General features: G+C 42.5%; 1 long non-coding RNA gene across 1 annotated transcript in view; it reads left to right on the forward strand.

The window, feature by feature from the left end:
• The first annotated feature begins 1083 nt into the window (after positions 1-1083).
• Positions 1084-21169, forward strand: part of LOC115086046 — a 44357-nt gene continuing 24271 nt past the window's right edge. Inside the window, exons 1-2 of the long non-coding RNA XR_003855033.1 lie at positions 1084-1132; positions 20481-20622. This is a non-coding gene — a long non-coding RNA (uncharacterized LOC115086046). The remainder of the gene's footprint in view (positions 1133-20480; positions 20623-21169) is intronic.

Raw genomic sequence — 21169 nt, forward strand, 5'->3', positions numbered from 1 at the left:
TGCTCCTTCTCCTATGCCAGTCCTGCTATATCCCAAAATTGCGAGGCTAGCATTTCCTTTATGCTGATCTCACAATGCACGAGATCAGCATGAAGGAAGTGCTAGCTCCACATTGTCTGCAGAGATGGATCAAGAGCTAAATGAAGTGTTTCAGTTTGCTAGAGAGGAACCAAGGAGCACGGCTGCAGTAAGGCCTGTGATTGGCACTACATGAGGTCCTGATGAAGACCTTGTAGGGTGCCCAAAACATTACCAGGAGTTCAGAAACTGCTCCAGTGAGAAGCCCAGAGAAGGGGGCTGTGAAGAACCCTGAGAGAGGGGTCACAGGGAGCCCTGGAGAGGGCAACATAGACTGATCAGAAGGTGGTAGTATTGAGAAGTCTGAAGTTGGTGCTACAGGTGGTCCCAAGGAAGACCCTGTAGGGTGCCCAAGCACTACCAAGCACCAAGAAACAACTCCCATGAGAAACCCAGAGAGAGGGCATGGAAAGTCAAGCTAGAGATTCCATGGAGTGCCCAGTGAGAGGCACCATGAAAATTCTGAAGAGAGGCACTACAGAGACCCCAACAAGTGAAGCTGTGGAGGAATCAGCGACAGGCGCAGGCGAGTGGCCAGAGGGCACTGAGAGAAACCACCACTAGCAGCACCGCAGCCAGTCTAAAAAGTTCTGCTGAGGTGGAATTCAAACCCGGAGCCAGCAAGGGATTTGGTTATAGAAATGGGGATGCACACTGCACAGTAGGTGGTGACTATTGTGCAGTCTAGGGTAACCCTGGTAGATGGGAGTGAGCATAACTTTAGTACCCTGACCCCAAGCCAGATAAGAGGGGCTGGGAAGGTGATGCATTTCCCTAGATGGGATTCAAGGGGCATGAAAATGCTTGGACCAATGGGCCCAAGCTGAAGGGGGATGGGTATGTGATGCAGTGTCCCTATTTTCCTCCTTAAACCTTGCAAGACCAGGCTAGAAGCTTGATCAACCTTAATTCCCCTAAAGAGAGAGAGAGCTCTGTGGGCGAGGCCCATCAGGGGAGGAATAAAAGTTGGGACCCAGGTGGCTTAATCATACCAGGCCCCGGTCTCCAGGAGGAAGGCAGCTCCTGTAGAATAATGCTGTCTAATCACTAAGCTGTGAGTACTGAGGGAAGCAGTAGTAAACTGTGAGTATACTGTTGTGAAGACAAGACAGTCTACCAATGCTTGTTTGCTGTGATTACCTAAATAAAGATAGAAGTGCTTTTAATAGGCTGGAATCAGACTAAGTTTGTGCCTCCAGGCCTGAGGGATCACTGATTGGTCCCACAGTCCTAAAAATCATCACAGTCTGCTCATGTTTTAACTAGTCTGAAACTTTGAGTTAGCCACAAATTTGATCACCTCACTCTTCCAGACATTAATGAATTCATTAACAGCCCTGGGATACAGATACCTGGGGCATGCCAACATTTACCTTTCTCCTTGGGAAAATTGACAATTTAGTTGTACTCTTTGTTTTACATCCTTTAGTTGCCAGTGCCTCCTATTCCATGATTTGTTATTTTCCTTAGGAGTTTTTAATGTGGCACATTAACAAATGCTGCCTAAAAATCCAAATGAACTATATTAATTGGCTTACTTTTATCCACATACTTATTTACATCTTCAAACAATTACAACAGAATAGTAAAGCACAAATTTCCATTAGTAATGCCAAAGTGGCTTTTGCTCATTAAATCATGTTTTTCCACATACCAGCAATTTGGTTCTTCATAATTGTTTCTACCATTTTTTACCTGGCGCTCTCGTCAGGCTTACTGGTCTTTGGTTTTCAGGATCATCCTGGAACCCTTGTAAAAGATGTGCATTATACTGGCTACTAATTATATGACTGATTTTGTAATCTGCCCTGAACTAAGTTTTGGAAGTAGCAGAATATAAATCTGTATAAATAAATACTGTTTAGTCTCAATTACAGTGCCAGATTTAAACTATAAGCTACAGATTGTTAGTAGTTGGTCTGCAGTTTCATACTCCAGTTCCTTTAGAATTCTGGGGTGAAGACTTTCAATCTTAGTGATTTGCTATTACAATATTTAATTTTCTGTCTTTTGTGAAATGCTTCCTTCTTCTACTGATATTCTTTCAGAATATAACCCAGGTTATTAAGAATAGTGCACTCTATATTGTTGCACACAAGTTCTCTGCTGGCAGTCAGTAGGAGTCTGGAGCTTTAATGCTATCAAATGTTAGTCTTCCTCTGAGAATCCCAGGTCTGGTTTCAGCTCTGTAGGCTGTTGAAGGGGAAGGCCTGCATGCTACTAGGCAGCTGTAAGAAAGTTTTTTTTTTACAGCTTTTTCACATTTGCAGGGACTGAGCAAGCAGTTTATCATGAAAAGAGGCTGAGAAGGAGAAAAGCTTCTAAAGGGAATATGAAAAATGATTGTATTCTAGATGCCTGTGATTTGAAAAATATCATCTTAAACTAAGAGACTCCCAGATTTAATTTCAGATCTGTAGGCTATTGAAGGAGAAGGCCTCTGTGCTGCCAGGCTGCTGTAGGAAAGTGTTACACCTTTCTCACATTTGCAGGGACTGAGCAAGCAGTTTATTGTGAAAAGAGGCTGAGAAGGAGAAAAGAAATAGGGACAATGTCCAATTGTACATGCCTGCTGTAGAGGATTTGAGAGTAGAGAGAGAGGCAGGATTATGCATTGGAAGCAGACGCTGGGAGAATTCCTCTCTTGCAAGTGATGATCAAAGTACTGTTGCTGGATTGTAGCATTCTACCTTTGCCTGGAATGGAAGGATGCAATATTAATTGCATTTATGCTCTCTGTCGCTGCATTACTAAGATATGAGTTATGCTAAGACAAAGGAGAAAATGTGTGTTGTAATTATGTTAGCTTTGATGTGTGCAAGCTACTGTGCATACATTTGTTAGCTGATATTGCTATGGTTCTTTATTGAAAATTTCTCTCCCATTGCAAAATAGATTTCTGTATTTTCAGAGAAAGTAGCTGTAAGATTGCAGTTGGCAATTGGCATTAACTCTTATACTGGCGTGTATATTCAATCAGTTGCAATTCAAAGTACATGTTACAAGTCCTATCAGATTTGCACTGAGTCTTTGCATTCTGTTTTTAGTGAATCAGTTAGTAAATAACAGGAAAAAATGCAATGAAAGAAATATTCCTGGTTAGTAACATGGCTGTATTGTGATAAGTTGCTGCAGTTAATTGTCAAACCATGCCATATCAGTATATGGATAATCTTTACTTTAGAAACAAATCTTATGATTGATATGATTTATACTAGAAACCCTGTTTTTTTTTTTTCAATTTATTTTTTATTGATTTTACCAAAAAGGAGAAAACAGCAATAATATAGAAGCTGTAACATTAGTAATGATACATAAACATAAACAGGAAGCCTGTACAGTCTCGTAAGAACAGAACTTGTAGCTTCTCTATGACCATACCTCCCTCCTCCCCCCAAGACTACCCATGAGAACATCCATGCAGTAGCAAGATAAAAACTTACAGAGTTAGCGTATAAAACTTATTCACAATGTTAAGATCCGCTGCCTATCAATAGCATCTGATAATTATTGTATGAGGTAGGAGCCAGGCCTCCGGAGGCAGAAGTGTTATAATTGTATATAAAATGACTATCTTCCAGTATGGCCGGCTTCCCATTGCAGGTATGGCGTCCATGTCTCTCGGAACTTTGAGGAAGAATCACGCAGTTCCGCGGTGATGGCAGCCATCTTACAGAGATAATGTACTTGTTGTTGTACCATCGCTAGCGAAGGCGTAGAAGCTTGTTTCCAATATCTGGCAATAACAATTCTTGTTGCAATAAAGACTTGTTGACATAAAGCCTTGTGTGTATTCTTTAGGGTAATATGAGGATGGTTAAGCAACATAAAGCCAGGGTTCATTAATCCTTGGAGACCTAAAATTTGTTCTAACCACTGTGACACCTGCTGCCAGAGAGGCTGAATTTTAGTACAATGCCACCACATATGTAGGAAGGCTCCTGACTGTCCGCATGCTCTCCAGCAGGTATCACTCAGGTGAGTGTATCGGAGATGAAGAGCATGAGGTGTAAGATACCACCTAGTTATAAGCTTGTAACAGTTCTCCTGCAAAGCAGCCGACACTGAACAGCGACGGGCTGTATCATAAATCATTGTCCATTCATCAGGGCTTATAACCATGTTTAGATCACTTTCCCATTTCAGTATATGATTAAAAGGCTGATTGTCATTACCCAGTAATAAATCATACAATTTAGAAATCATCCCTTTCTTCCTATCCACATTCTCACCAGGGGCAGATTGAGGGAAAATAGTTGCCCGGGGGATTTTTCTCCATACTGGTCCATGGGTACCCAATTACATATACAGTATAATTTACATATATATATATATACACACCCCTATATTTCGGCATGGTCCTCCCGTATCAACACAGTACTATTTGCCAAAACTCAAAGAATAACAACCCCACCTATGAAAAAGAATACCACAAATATTACACCAGAATCTAAAATATCAATACACCTCCTATCAGGAAAACAGAACAGGCCAAGCTACTACAGATCCCTACAGAGAAACCACATGCTAAAAGAATGCTTCACCTCAGTCTTTGCATGCAGAACACAAACTCTCACCAAACACAGAATAAAGCCACATAAAGTATAAATAGAAATGTACAGACAAAATGTAAACTGTGAAACGTATCACGCCAGACTCTATACAGTGCAACAATGGAAAAACAAAAATGTCACTAATCCTCATGATACAATCAATAAAATCAAGCTATATAAATCATGAATCATAATTATAAAATCATACTAATAAAATAATTTCAAAACAGCTGATGAATAGAATATCCAATAATTAAAGACTCAAGCAAATTTTGAAACCTTTACCAAACACCAATAAAATATTTCAAACAGCAGACACATCACATACTACCCATTAATTAAAATGATAGTCAATCAAGAAAAATGAACTTAAAAAGCCAACTTTACTTACCCTCTCCAGCAGTTCTCCTACTCCTTTCCCTTGCAGGCCACACCAGAAGCAGCAGTAGCTGCTGAAGCTGTCCTCATGGTCCTCTTCCTTAGGGACCACAACCAATCTCTTCTCTCTCTCTCTCACACTCACACACACCAGTCATACCCTCAAGACCAATTTCTGTCTGTCACACACCAATCATCTCCCCAACCAGTCTCTCTCTCTCTCTCTCTCTCTCTCTCTCACTCACACTCACACACACATACCAGTCACACACACATACCAGTCATCTCCCTGATCAGTCTCACACATATACACATCACCTCTCTGGCCAGTCTCTCTCAATCACACAATGCTCTCGCTCTCTCTTACTTACACAAAGGCTTTCAATCACACATATGCTCTCTCTTTCACTTACACACAAGCTCTCAATCACACACATGTTCTATCTCACAGCCACAAGCCAGCCAAAATTTGCTCCATCTCTCTTGCGCACACACACATTGACACACAGAAGCACCCTCCCTGTCTCACATACACATTACACTCTCACAAAAGCACCTTGCTTTCAGACTTGCAGCATTTTTTTACTTTTACTAAAAGTGAAAGTGATGATCCCAACCATTAAATAAGAAAACCACATTCCTATCAGAAGGTGAAATGACATCCTGTCTTCAGGTTCTGTCCTCCCAAGGGACAGCCACCCACACCGTACAGTTTCTCTTGTTTTGCGCTTTCAGGCAATAAAGCAAGTGTCTTTCTTCAAACTATCAGTCACATGATTATTCATGTGGGATATATGGCACCGAAAGACATCCTTAGTCAACTTCCCTTTTAAATGGGAAGATTCCAGTCTTAGTCATTTAAAAATATACATTTTCTAAAGGCTTAAAAAAAATGGCAAAACCGTTTCAGATTGGAACTATTCTAGTCTTCATGCTTAAATTATACTTAAAAAAACCCAAACAAACCCCACCTGGCATCAGTATCTTAAATTTGTGATTTTGCTGAGATGAACATTTTAAATAGTTTAATTTTTTTTGCTTTAGTATTTGTCTCTACCCACTTTGCTAAATTTTATTTTCCAGAAGAGGGATGCTTAGTAATTTAATCTTTCATCCAACTTTTCAAAAGTTGCACTACCAGCACAAAAGTTGAGGTATATGTACTAGCACATTTCATTTTTTTTTAAATTGGCAGATTCCTTTCTCACATACACACACATACAGAAGCACCCTTCCGATCCAAGGCACCCACTGAACAGCTGGTCTCCGGCAGCAGTTAGCAGCACCGGTGTTCACTTCTTTGGCCCCCGCCGGCCTCAATTTTAATTTCTTCGGCCCTCTTGGTCTCCGGCGGGGGCCGAAGAAGTGAACACCGGTGCTGCTAACCGCCGCCGGAGACCAGCTGTTCAGTGAGGGCCTCGATTTTAATTTCTTCGGTCCCTGCCGGCCTCGATTTTAATTTCTTCAGGCCCCCCGGCTTCGTCTCCGGCGGGGGCCGAAGAAATTAAAATCGAGGCCGGCGGGGACCGAAGAAAAGAAAATAGGCGCTGCCCAGCCAGCACCCGCTTGAGGCTGGCTGGAGGCACCCATCTTCTTTTCTTTGGCTGCCGCCGTCGGCCTCGATTTTAATTTAGTCGGCCCCCTGATGACTTGGTCTCTGGCAGAGGCTGGCTGGGAGGCTCCCATCTTCTTTTCTTCTGCCCCTGCCGGCTTGGACTTCCACGGGGGCTGGCTGATCTTCTTTTCTTCCGCCTCCGCCGGCCTCGATTTTCATTTCTTCGGCCCATGCTGGCTTGGTCTAATGGTGGGGGCTGGCTGGGAGGCGCTGAGGAAGAGCCACGCGGTCGAGACCATGTGACAAGTTAGACCGGCCCACCGGGGGATGCCCGATCCCCCGATAGGTCAATCCGCCCCTGATCCTCACAGAGATGTTCTAGGATTGTTTTACCTAATGCGAGCGATGCGGAAATGGAGGGAGTCCGAAGGAAATGGATGATCTGGCAACCGGCTAGAAAGTCTTTGTGAGGCAACTGATATGCAAGTTGTATGTCCGGCCAGGACATGAGGGAGCCCCCTGTAAGTAAATGTTCCACCCGAGAGATACCCTTCTGATGCCAATTACAAAGGTTCTGTTACTTTGCCCCGCAGGGAAATTGGTATTATAATACAGTACTGAGGAGTGATAATAAGTTCTAGCCCCCACAAGCTGTCTTTTCCATTTGGCCCAGATCTTTAACGTTGTGTCTAAAGCCAAAGTCTGTTTCCCCAAGGCAGGCCAAGTATCCCATGGTTGCCAGATGATCGCCATCAAAGGGACCCCTTCCCAATAAATGTTCCTCAAATTGCACCCATTGCTTTATATACAAAGTCCGGTGTATATCTGTAATAGCAGTTAATTGAGCAGCTGCATAATAACGCTCTAATTTTGGCATCCCCAAGCCTCCTCTATTTCTCGGTTAGTAGAGGACTTTTCTGGCGACCCGGGGTGGCAGTCTGTGCCAGATGAAATCAAAGAGGATTTTTTGCCATGATTTCAGTATGGCGCTGCTGATAAATATGGGCAGTGTGTTAAAGAAGTATAGGAAACGGGGGAGGACATTCATTTTAACTATAGCTACCCGGCTGAGCCAGGAGAAATTCTCCCGGTCCCATTTTTGCAGGTCGCGCTTCACCGCTGCTACAAGAGGGGTATAGTTAAGGCATAATAATTGCTGAATATCAGGGCCAATGTGTACACCAAGGTATTTAATAGAGTTATGTGCGATTTTAAATGGATATTGCTGTTGAACCACCTGAATTATTGATGCATCCGCAGATACGTTCAGTAGTTCTGTTTTATCCAAATTAATTTTAAAGCCCGAGATGCGACTAAAAGCTTTAATTTCATCCGTAACCCCCTGAAGGAAACGAAGTGGGTTAGTGAGGGTCAAAAGAATATCGTCTGCAAATAAGGATAATTTAAGGCTTGAAGAGCCTATTTTAATACCCTCTATTTGAGTTGAGGTATGAATCCGAGTGGTGAAGGGTTCTAGAAAAAGAGCAAATAGGAGGGGGGATAAAGGACACCCCTATCGTGTCCCTCTTTGTACTGGGAATGAGTCCCCATAACCTCCATTAACTATAATTCTGGCTGTCGGGTTGTGATAGAGACACCTGACCCATCCCGAAAATCTAGACCCAAAGTTCATCTTTGCTAGAGTGGCAAACAGAAAGTCCCAATGGACAAGATCGAAGGCCTTTTCGGCGTCTACTGCTAAAAGAACTAACGGTACTTCCTCCCTTTTAGCCCACCACAAAATGTCAGTTACTTCTCTCACATTTTCTGCTGCCATTCTCTGCGGAATGAAGCCCACCTGATCTTTATGGACCAGATTCGGGAGTATGGAATTCAATCTGTTTGCCAGGACTTTAGCAAGGAGCTTGATCAATGTTTAACAAAGAGATAGGACAGTATGATCCACACTGTGTTGGATCTCTGCCTGGTTTCGCTATGACAGTAATTCCAGCAACATTAGAATGTATAGGTAAATGGACGTCCTCCTTCAAACTATTAAAAAACTCTACTAGTGGTTCCACCAACTGTGTTTGGCATTTTTTATAATACCTTCTTGTAAACCTGTCTAACCTGGGAGATTTGCCCACTTTTAAATCCTTTATTGCGGTCTGAACTTCTATCATAGAAATTAGGGCATCTAAAAATTGTTGTTGAAGATCAGTTAAAGTGGGTAAAGAAATTGGCAAAAGATACTGTTCTATAGCCCCTTTAGTGATCGTTATGTCTTTACTATAAAGCGTAGAATAAAATTGTGTAAAGCAATGCCTAATGTCCTGACTAATAGTCTGCATCAGCCCTTGCTTGTTCAGCAATGTTGTTCATCATCGATCATTGCTTCAGTTTTCGTGCCAGGATCCGACCCGCTTTATTTCCTTCAAAATATTGTTGCTTAGTTCTATCTAAAGCATGGGCTATTTGCGACGTGTCTAATATATTGAGTTCTGATCGGGCTGCTTTTAGTGCTTGTAGTTTGGCGCCTGACATGTATCTAGAGTGTTGGTGCATTAGAGAAGTAATAAGGTGAAGTAGTTCATTGCGCCGTTTGTCCCTTTGCTTACGCAGGGCCGCTGAGAGCGCTATGAGACGTCCCCGTATTACTAATTTAGAACACTCCCATATGGAGCTGGCGGCTGATACGGACCCAATATTCAGTGTAAAGTATTCCTGTAAGGTGTTTTGAATAAGGCATAGGTTATCTACGTTTTTAAAGAGGTCTTCTCTAAATCACCAATACCGGGAGCCTGGGTCCGAATCGGATATGTTTACTGTGGCCCATACCGGTGCATGGTCTGACCAAGTGATAGTCAATGACGTTGGCATAGATCAGGGGTCCCCAAACTACGGCCCCCTGAGGCCATTTATCCGGCCCCTGCCGCACTTCTGGAAGGGGCACCTCTTTCATTGGTGGTCAGTGAGAGGCAAAGCGTGGCGTCGCTCACGTACAGTACTACTTCCGGTGATGCAGGACGCACGCGTCACGGCTCCGGAAGCGCGTCATATGACGCACATCTGGTCTGCGACTGCGGCGCCCCACATCACCACACCAGTGTGAGCCTGAGGTAAAAGTGGAGTTCCACCAATATGGCCACTGGTGAGGCTGAAATGATGTGGACTGGGAAGGCTGCATTGATGGACACAGATCAGACTGCACTGATGGGCAGTGCAGTCTGTATGCCTCTGTGTGGGCAAAATTATTGTTGGTATATTGTTTTTGTAGGGCTGTGTGTGTGTGTATATGTGTATGTGTGTATATATATATATATATATATATATATATATATATATATATATATATATATATATCTATTGGTATTTTACTAATAGCAATTTTGAATCCCTAGGAAACAATGACATCATGAAAGAGAAAAATTGACTCGGAATGTAGGATATTCAAAGAACAGTGGACTTATGATTACTTTTTCATGCAGTACAAGGAAAGAGCTGTTTGATATGCCAGAATATAGTGTCTGTGTTCAAAGAATACAATTTGCGTCGACACTATCAAACTCAAGATAAAGATAAATATGATTGTTTGGTCGGAGATGTGAGAAGATAAATATTAAAACTGAAAAATACATTGACAACTCAGCAAAATACTTTTGTGAAGCAGAAGCAGCTAAATATTTCATCACTGCGAGCAAGTTTTCAAGTTGCCAAGCTAATAGCGTGCACTGGCAGACCATTCGTGGCGGGAGAATTTGTTAAAGAGTGCCTTCTTTCTGTTGCCAAAGAGATGTGTCCAGAAAAGGCAGACTTATTTAGTACAGTTAGTCTTTCAGGATCTACAATTACACGAAGGATTGAAGAAATGGGAGACAATTTACATCAGCATTTGCAAAACTCCGCAAGAAAACTTTCCTATTTTTCCTTGGCACTCGACGAGAGCAATGGTGTTCGTGATTCTGCACAACTTCTAATTTTTATTCGTGGGATGAATGACAATTTCAAAGTCACAGAAGAGCTTGCTGCACTGCAAAGCATCAAAGGAACAATTACAGGAGAGGATATCTATGAAAAGGTTTCCCAAACTGTGAAGGATTTGGAGCTGGACTGGGCTAAACTAGCCAGTGTGACAACTGATGGTGCTCCTAGCATGGTGGGGTCCAAGAAAGGAGTAATTGCTCGCATTAACCAAGAGATGGACAAACGTAACCATTCTCATCCAATAGCCATACACTGCCTCATCCACCAACAAGCGCTATGTAGTAAATCACTGAAGTGGGACTCTGTTATGAAAATTGTGGTATCTTGTGTTAACTTCATTAGAGCTAATGCACTAAACCACAGACAATTTCAGGAATTTCTGTCTGAGCTAAATGTTGCCTGTGAAGATGTTCTGTACCACACAGAAGTTCGTTGGCTGAGTCGAGGGAGAGTTTTGACATTTCTATGACTTACTTCCACAGATTACAGCTTTTATGCTTTCAAAAAACAAAGAAGTACCAGAGCTCAATGATGCAGAATGGAAATGGCACCTCGCCTTTCTGACAGATGTAACAGAGCTACTCAACAGTTTCAATGTGCAACTTCAAGGAAAAGGGAAGCTCATCTGTGATATGTAATCACATGTGAAAGCATCTGAAGTAAAATTATGCCTCCTTATCAAACAAGTGAAGTAGGAAAATTTCTGCCATCTCCCATTAACTCAAAATCTGTTAGCGGAAAAACCCTTGATTGCATTCCCAAAAGAAACATGTGTGGGTTCACTGGAAAAGTTGCAAAAGGAGTTCCAATTCAGATTTAAAGAGCTTCATCTCCATGAACAGGACATACAGCTTTTCCGTAACCCATTTTCTATTGACATTGAAAATGTGGATACAATTTACCAAATGGAACTGGCTGAACGTCAGAATTGTGACTCTCTGAAAGACGCATTCAAGTCAAGCAGCTTGCCTAATTTCTATGCATCTCTCCCCTCTGAGACATATCCTAATCTCAGGAACCATGCACTCAAAATGGCAACCATCTTTGGCAGCACTTATGTCTGTGAACAGACTTTTTCCAGAATGAAACATCTGAAATCTCCAACCAGATCTAGACTAACTGATGCACACTTGCATCACTTGTTATGGCTAGCAGTGACAAATATGGAACCAGACATTGACCATCTCATTAGCCAAAAGCAGACCCATAGTTCCCATTGAAATACTGGTCAGTTTGTTGATTTAAATTTACTTGTTCTTTATTTTAAATATTGTATTTGTTCCCGTTTTGTTTTTTTTACTTTAAAATAAGATATGTGCAGTGTGCATAGGGATTTGTTCATAGTTTTTTTTATAGTCCGGCCCTACAATGGTCTGAGGGACAGTGAACTGGCCCCCTGTGTAAAAAGTTTGGGAACCCCTGGCATAGATGCTAAGTTTTGTATATTTTTGTCGAGGAGAATATAATCAATTCTCGAATAGGTGTCGTGAGGGTTAGAGTAAAAATTGTATGTCCTGTCAGTGGGGTGACGCTGCCTCCAAATGTCAACCAAACTCCATTTATTCATTATATATGATAACTCGGACATAGCTTTTCATCCCTCTGCCTTACGATAGTTGGAGGTATCTAACCTGGGGTTCCGCACAAGATTATGATCCCCTCCCCATATAATATCTCCTTCTGCAAAATTTATCAATTCTTTATTTACTGATTGTAGAAACAAGTTCTGACCCGTATTCGGGGCGTATAGATTGACTAAGGTAATAGTTTTTGTATCAATTTGAATTTTTACAAATTGAAAGTGGCCCAAAGGATCTGTTAACTGAGCTTTGAGTACAAATGTCACCCATTGAGACATAAAGATACCAACCCCGGCATATTTAGAGTGTTTTGTGCTGCCTGCTAAGAAAGAAGTAGGGAAACCTCTAAACTGTAAAAAGTGCTCGTGGCGTTTACGTACATGAGTTTCTTGGATGAATGCAATATCTACTTGTTGACTCATTAGGTCTCTGTGAAGGGACTGCCCCTTGAAATGAGAATTTAGGCCCTTCACATTAAGGGACCAAATTTTTAGAGCCACGGATTATCCCAGTAGGACCAATAGTTATACCTCCCCTCAGTCCCATAAGGACAACAGATCTCACAGTAAAAACACACAATTCCTGTTGGCACCCTGATTATGTACTCATGGATAGTTCTACCCCCCCCTTTCCTCCTCCAGGATACCTCCCATCTTAGGGGTCTTAGTCTCCAACGGGAGAGCTACTTAACCCCCGACATTTCAATATGCATACCATGGATAATTCTCAGTCCCGAATCCAAAATCTCAATCCCAGATCAGTGACATCATTGTTGCGGCTGGCATCACAAGGCTATGGTGAGCAATGGTGGAGTTATTGAATGGTCCATCTTTAGCGCTCCGGTGGGAGTTGAGTGGTGTGGGATAGTCCCTTCTGGCGTTCCAGTCTATGATTATTTCCCACTCGCTGCCAGCGGGGTGTGTCCAGAACCTTGCTCGTTTTCAGCGGGAGACTTGTGGTGATGTCCGGTAATGGCAGGTTGGCTTTGCGGAGAGCTTCCCTTGCACCCGCCATGTATTTAACATGATGTGAGGTTCCATTAACCGTGAATGTCAGGCCAAATGGAAAGTTCCACCTGTATCGTATGTTATTTTCTAGTAGAATTGTTATTACAGGGCGCAGTTCATAGCGCTTTCGTAGTGTAATGGCCGCGAGATCATTAAAAATAAAGATCTTGTTGTCGTCCCATATCCATTCTCTCTTCTTCCTAGAGGCATTATATATAAGGGTCTTTTCTTGAAAAGTTTGTAGGCAGGTCAAAATATCTTGTGGCCTCTCCGAAGTGCGTGGCCCTCGCACCCTGTGTGCTCTTTCTATGTGAAACGCTGCTGCTGCAGGGTTTAAGTCAGTGTCAGCATTCATCCTCTCGGGGTCTGCCAGTAAAAAATTGAAAATTTTGGTGACCATGGTCGTGCAGTCTTCATACGCCGGGGTTTCTGGGATCCCCTTTATGCGAATGTTGTTGCGTCGGGATCTATTTTCAAGATCCTCCACTTTTTTAAATAAGGATTTCATGTCTGCCTGCATTTGTGTCGTGTCGTCGGCCATTTTATTTAGACCCACCTTGTGGTGTTCTACTCTTACATCTAAGTCATCCACACGGTGTCCGACCGCTGCAAGCTCTTCTCTGACCTCTGGGATAGATTGTAGTAGGTCCTGTTTATGCTGCTTGAGATCCTTTCGCAGATCAAGGAACCATTCCCGGAGTTCCGCTCGGGTAATCAAATCAGAGAGAGAGGCAGGAGCCGCGTGGTCAGTATCCGAGGTCTCGTTTGCGGCCTGCTCTGTCGCCGGCATTTCGGGGCTGTCGTGAGGTTTAGCATAAGAAAATTGCGCTGTCTATATTTTTCTTTTTGGAAGCCATCGCGATCCTGTAGTGAACTGCTTGCCAAGTTTTGCCGCGGTGCCGCAAGCTATATGTATAGGATTCGGGCTGAATATAAGCAGTGCCGTGGGGAGCTCTCACTTCAAGCGGCCATTCCCATCGGTGACGTCAGCGCGCCCCCTAGAAACCTGTTTTTAAAATAAATGTTGTGGCCTTCAGGTGCTATATTCAGACTACAGCCAAGTAACTTTATAAAAAACAAAACTTTCCCAGCCACCCCAAAAAGAATTAAATTCCACCCTCAAAAGAATTAAAAGAAGGTGAGGGTCACAGAGGCCCAAGGAATGCCCCCTCCCTGATATAAAAGAATCCCATATGGGGTCTGGGCCGTTTCCTAACTTCCTGTCAAAGCCTGTATGGGTTTAAATTCTTTTGGGGGTTTAGGAGGGTGGGAAATTGAATACTGTGCCCCAATATAATTTCTACTTATTAAGATGGAGTGGGGGGATTGGGGCTATTGGTCCTAAAGTTTATTCATCATCATTCTGAATATAACTGGTTAAGGTTATGTGGGGACCTGAGGCAGTCCTAACGTTTGCCAGATAACTTAGCTAGCTAACACTGAATATTGGCATTATCAGGCAAACTTATCCGAATAAATTTGGCCTGACCTGGAATGCCCTGCAAGTTACCCGGATATGTTTTATCTGGCTAATTACATATGTAACCCATAGTGGGGTGTTTAGTCCTAAGGGTACACAAACTAATTTATTTCTCTTCAGGTGCTGCTCCGGCTAGCATTTCCATCCCATGCTTGACTTTCAATCCCTGGGGGGGAGGGGATTCTTTTTATGGGGGGAAGCTCTCGCTTGTGGCCCAGACGATGTTAAAAGCTTTCCAGTGTGTGTATACTGTAGTGGTGCTTCCCATGAGGCGAGAGGCTATAATAACTCAGACAGGAACAGATCTAGGTGTTAAAATAATAGTTTACTGACTTATGATTACCAATTAAAGTCCATTGTCCAAACATGTGAATTTACACCTGAATGATGGTATGTGTATGGTTTTCCTCTGTAGCTAGGTGTCTTTTAATCAGACGTCTGGGTACAGCCCATGGTTATTTTCAATGTGCTAACTCCCCCAGCAACTGTCCGGGAATCCTAATGGAGGGGTCCTCAACTTTACTGCAAAAATCCTACCTTAGTTCATCTTCTGTCTCCCTGCCTGTCCTGGTCCCTTGGTGTTGGTGTGTGGAAATCCGATTGGGGTCTCTTCTGCTCTTATTCTTCCATCCTTTATTTGTTTTTTTGGGGGGGGGGAAAGTCAGTGGTTCAGGCTAGTTCTCAGCACTGCAATCCCAGCGGTGAAGGTGAATCCAAAAATCTCCCCCTTGCTGTTCAAGTCCAAAAAATACTTCTTAAAGTTAAACTGGATACATCTTCTGCCTTCACTGTCTCTCACAGCAGGATCCTACTTAGGGTTTAGAGTAGGCTCACAGGTCTTCAGTCCTCTGGGTGAGAGACCTTTTTCCTCTAAAGGGTATCGGGCATAAAAATCTCTCTCTCTGTAAATTAGTAGAAGGACCCTCTGGCAGGGAGGGCATGATGAGGTCTCACTTCTAAATGAAACTCCATCTGGGTGAAGCTGGGAGGCCTCACCAGAATGTGAAACTGAAACATCCTTACTGTTCAAAGGCTTCCTTAAACTGATGACAAAATGTTTTAAAATGGTTGGGCTAGAAAGTGTTTAGGCATCCAATCCAGACCCTCCAGGTGGGGGGGACTGAGGGGTATGGATGGCTCCTTACTAGAGTGTTATAGGGACAGTGACATGTGGTGGCCAGACCGGGAGAGTCTTCCACACATAGCTCAGTGTTTCCCAAGTCTCGTCAGCAACCAGAATCTGAAGGTTCAACCTGAAGGGGAGATGGCCAGTACAGGCAGAAGATCTCTTGTGCCAGGCCAGTCCTGTTCATATTCGAGCCTACTGTTCCTGGTTCTAGCCAGCTGTTACTGTGGCAGTGATATTGGATGTCAAATGTGGTTGCTGGAGCTCCTTCACTGCTTTGGCTCCCAACCCTCAAAAAGAGTCATATTTGCTGCTCAGGAAACATACTTCCCATCTCAGTCTAGAAGGACTCAATAACAGGGAAAATGAGGAGGTGCTGTGTGTTGCACAAAGTGGGTCCCAGCTGTCTGAGGCCTGCATGCTCTCCGTTAATTACCACACTGCAGGGCTCATATTGTAGCTAGGAAAAAGCAGGCATGATTACACATGTCAGAAAACAGTTACCATTTGTTGAAGAGCCATTGATGGTGTCTCTCTTTTTTTTTTTTTTGCTGCAAAGTGTTGAGAGCAGAGGCCATCTGCCGACCTGGATTTGAGCATCAGGCAGTGGTGACTTTTCCATGATGCACTGGTTTTGAAGCACTGACATAGCCAGATAACTTTGGCATGCAGATGGGCATAACATTTAAACCCCCAGGGTTTTTCCAGTTAAATCCAAACTTAGCCAAATGGAGAAGTTCTATGGGTGGCTACAAATTTACCCTTTGGCATGGCAGAGTCTGCACAGCTCCAGTTTGCTATGGAGTTATTATTGCAATAGTTGATTTCCAAGCATATTGGAGTTCCTTTTTCCACTAGTGGACTGGTCAAGGGAACACCCTACAGAACAGCTCTTTTCCCCTGTACACAACTGAAGCTTACTAGAGGGGCTTTTAAGACCAAATTGAGCTTCAGCTGCTGAAAATGACTGCAGCTTGTATAAAAAAAAATCCCAGGGTGGTTCTGCTTGGGCAACATAGTTTGGATTTTTCCTTGAGTGCTTCACAGCCATTCATGTCCCACTTGGAAGAACCTCAGGTTGGCCACGGCATTGTTAGGGGTACTAGAGCACTGGGACAGACTTAGGCAATCCTCAGGACAAGAGGAGGAGATAGCTTTGTCTCCTCAGGAAAGGGGGGGAGGGATGATGCCTCAGTGAGGAGATTATTCAGGAGATAGGGGTAGTTCTCCCCCCTTTTCCTAGCTGGAAGATTCCTGGGAATGGCCTTCAATTCTTATACAACCTTGGCTGTTAAGAGAACCAGGCTACATAACGAGAATACAGCTTTTGGAGGCATAAAAGAGGATAATGTACTGGACCTGAGAAGCTTGAGCCTTTGTAAGGTCAGTTTACACAAGGCAACATTTTCCTTTCAGGGGGTCAGATCCTTCAATACTGACCTTCCACCAGATGATATTGGAATGAAGGCATAACTTGCAAATCTTGCCAGAGACTGACTCTGGCTTGCTGCAAGAGACGGTCATGGAAGCTCTCTTGCTACTTTCTGATTACTTTCTTCTGGGGAGTCAAGAACACGGGTCCTCCAGTGCCGGAGGTCTCCTTGACTTGGAAGTGAGCTTAGTTTTGAAAGGATCTGCCACTCCTTCTTCTTCACCTTCATAGAGTTGCATCTCTTTGAGTAGGCAAACTAAGGCTTGAAGGCCAAATCTTGCCCATCATTTCCTTTTTTCCAGCCTGCATACCATTTTAAAAATAACATTAGGTATGGACCACTGTACTTTTTTCCAACCTGCCTGGGTACCAGACATCAAAGGCTCAGAATGTCACACTGATGTGCTAAAACATCTGACACTCAGGCAGGCTGGAACTAGACTCTGGTCATAAGAACATGCCATGCTGAGTCAGATGAAGGGTCCATCAAGCCCAGCATCCTGTTTCCAACAGAGGCCAAACCAGGCCACAAGAACCTGGCAATTACCCAAACACTAAGAAGATCTCATGTTACTGATGCAATTAATAGCAGTGGCTATTCCCTAAGTAAACTTGATTAATAGCAGTTAATGAACTTCTCCTCCATGAACTTATCCAAACCTTTTTTGAACCCAGTTACACTAACTGCACTAACCACATCCTCTGGCAACAAATTCCAGAGCTTTATTGTGCATTGAGTGAAAGAATTTTCTCCGATTAGTCTTAAATGTGCTACTTGCTAAGTTCATGGAATGCCCCCTAGTCCTTCTATTATTTGAAAGTGTAAATAACCGATTCACATCTACTCATTCAAGACCTCTCATGATCTTAAAGACCTCTATCTTCTATCTGTCTCTTCTCCAAGCTGAACAGCCCTAACCTATTAAGTCTTTCCTCATAGGGAAGCTGTTCCATCCCCTTTATCATTTTGGTTGCCCTTCTCTGTACCTTCTCCATCACAACTATATCTTTTTTGAGATGTGGCGACCAGAACTGTACACAGTATTCAAGGTGTGGTCTCACCATGGAGTGATACAGAGGCATTATGACATTTTCCGTTTTATTAACTATTCCCATCAGGCACATGGCAGGTCCTGGGATGAAGACATGATTGGTGCCTTTTCTTGTGCAAGCCAATCAGAACAGCAGTTTGCTGTTAGTGCCTGCTGCAGTCTCTTCATGCCAACGGCTGCTTCATTTACCAAAGTAGCAGTAGCATCGCATAACTGCAATAGTTCACCTACACCCACACTTGGTGGCAGCCTGATTTTCAGCTAGCTCCTATGACTAAATAATTCTTCACTCCCACCTGGCTCATATGTGAAGACAAGGGCAGGCAAAGTTATTGAATAATGCTGCCTGTGGGGGAGGGCTGATTCTAGGCACACAGCTAAACTTTAGCCACCTGCCCTAGCAAGGTGCTACTTTCCCTTCTCTGGTCTTTTCTCCCAGTACACCTTTATCTTCTGGCTGGCATCTGTCCCCCACCCCGACACACCCCACCTTAGTTCCTACACACACACACATCTATGCCTGCACACATATATAATCTATTTGGAATCAGTAATGATTGATTAGGGGAGTAAAGAATTCAAGGTTTCATCAAAGCCAAAGATTAACATGAGCTGTAAAACAGAACATTGTCTCAGGAACCGTCTCAAGGTGGAGAATACCTAAAACAAAATACATTAATGTTTCATGCATAGGGATGGTGATGTGGATGTCATAGAATTTGTTTTAGGATCAGAAGTAACACATTTTTAGGGAAAATCTTTTCTGTCTCGAATTCATAAAAATGACATTTCATTTGGTTTCATTTTAAACTGCGTCAACTATGCAATTCACAAGCTCTATTGAGCAGACCTGCATTTTGTAAAGTACTTCAAGTCTACTTTGCATCTGTATTAGATTACTGTAATGCTGTGTTAGGCTTACCTGATAAGTCCATCCATCGGTTGCAGATGGTACAGAATATGGCGGCATGTCTAATTTTTGGCTGCTCAAGGAGGGTGCGTGCAATACCCTTGCTATATCAATTACACTGGCTTCCAGTAAGAATGCAGTCAGAATTCATGCTTTGGATTTTTAAGGTGGAAAGGGGACAGAATATTGGAGCATTATGTATCATCGCGAAAGCTTTAGTCAGAGAATGAAAACCTACCAGTTCCAGTCTGGAGAAAAAGATGCAAGGTGAAGAGTCGTAAGGGAATGTTTTTAATGATGGGGGCAGAACTTTGGAATTTGGCACCCAGGGAGGTTAGGTTATAGGAGGATTATTTGTTTAGGGAAAAGGTGAAAACTTGGCTTTTTAAGAAGTAATTAGTCTCTGGACAGTGGTTGGGAAACAAGTAATGTAGAAGACAGTAAGAGGCAGAAGGTTGTCAATAATATTCTCTGTAGGCGGGAGAGAAATGTGGGTGGGAGTACAAGAACATGCATTTTAAGTGAGGTGGGGGTGGGTGGGATTGGAAGGTTTTAAATGTTAAAATTGTAAGTTTTTATTTGTTGCGAACTACCTTGATCTGCTTTATAAATCTGGAATGTACGGTGCATAAATATAAAATGAAATTTCATTTGCTCAGAAAAGATGGGCGATTTTATTTACCAAAATGTATATGCCATCTAAATTTGTGGTAAATAAATAAAATCACCCATCTATTTTGAGCAAAACCATAGCCTTTATGCAGCTTCCAAAGCATTAATCACCGAACTAATTAAAAAAAAAAATCTGGGTTTTGTTCATTTTCATTTCCGACCCATACAGTTGTGCATCTTTCAGTACTGAAATAAAAACTGAAGAAATTTTGTAATCTCCAGCAAATTTTCTCCAGTCTTTACTTCTCTACTCAGTAATGCTCAACCATAAAATTGTATTACCCATATTCTTCAGTCTTTATTTCACTGCTGAAAGATGCACAACTATAAAACAGTTTTATGGTTTTGCATCGTTCAGTACTGCAAGACAGAAGAAAATTGGTAATAGAGTTATAGTTGTGCATCATTCAGTAGTGAAATAAAGACTGAGAAAATTTGCTGGGGATTACAAAATTTCTTCATTCTAATTCAATCCTGTAAAGATGCAGAACCATAAAACTGCATTATTCATGGTTGAGCATCTTTCAGAAAAGAAGTAGACTGAAGAAAACTGTTAATACAGTTGCATGGTTGTGCACATGGTTCTGCATCTTTCAGTAGTGAAATAGTCTGAAGAAAACCTGGCAATACATTTTCCCTGATAATGCATCTCTTAGTAGTAAAGAAAGATTTAAGAGAATATTAGTAACCTGTGTTTATTTACTTTTTTGTGATTTGATTTTTTTCTCTCCAGGAGGTCCAAGGAGGACCTCGCCACTCCCCACCCCCTGCTGCAGACGAGCACTTGTAATGTGGCCCCAGCACAAAAAAATCTGCTTACCCCCCCACTGTCTTTGAGTCTTGTTGTTGAACCCCGGCCACATGCACATTTCCCGGTACGTTCGAAAGTGTCGGATTCAAAAAAGGGGAGGTCCGGGGGCAGGGCCGGCTGGGACAGCACCATTAGACACTGTCCGGGTGAACAGTACTCTTGGGTTATATTGAAATGTATTTATTTTGTTAGAATAAAATTCTTTTTTTTTTTTGCTTTATTGATGGATTCGTTGTATTTATGTAATATAGATTTGTAAATAGTGTGCCTGTAGAAGGGGAAGCTCTCCATTTTCTCTCTGCTGTTTTTAGTGTTCTTAGTTCATTGGTGTACCAAGGGGTATGGAGTTTATTAATAGTGATAACTGTTGCCCAGTGATCAAAAAAGATATTAGCTACTTTTTTTGTCAGAGAGAACCAGGAGTTAATTGCATTATCGGTGTTTGATAGTTCTAAATCATTTAGAGCTTTAGAGAGATGATCAGTTAGGGTGTCTAACTGCAGAATTTCAGAAACTTTGCCATAGGATTTACCCTTGAGCTGCTGTAGTAGAAGCTTTTGTAATATTATTGAAATGGGTGGCTGATAGGCATGAGGATCACTTGATAACTT

The sequence above is a fragment of the Rhinatrema bivittatum genome, chromosome 2, assembly GCF_901001135.1.
Source record: "Rhinatrema bivittatum chromosome 2, aRhiBiv1.1, whole genome shotgun sequence".
Lineage (NCBI taxonomy): Eukaryota > Metazoa > Chordata > Amphibia > Gymnophiona > Rhinatrematidae > Rhinatrema > Rhinatrema bivittatum.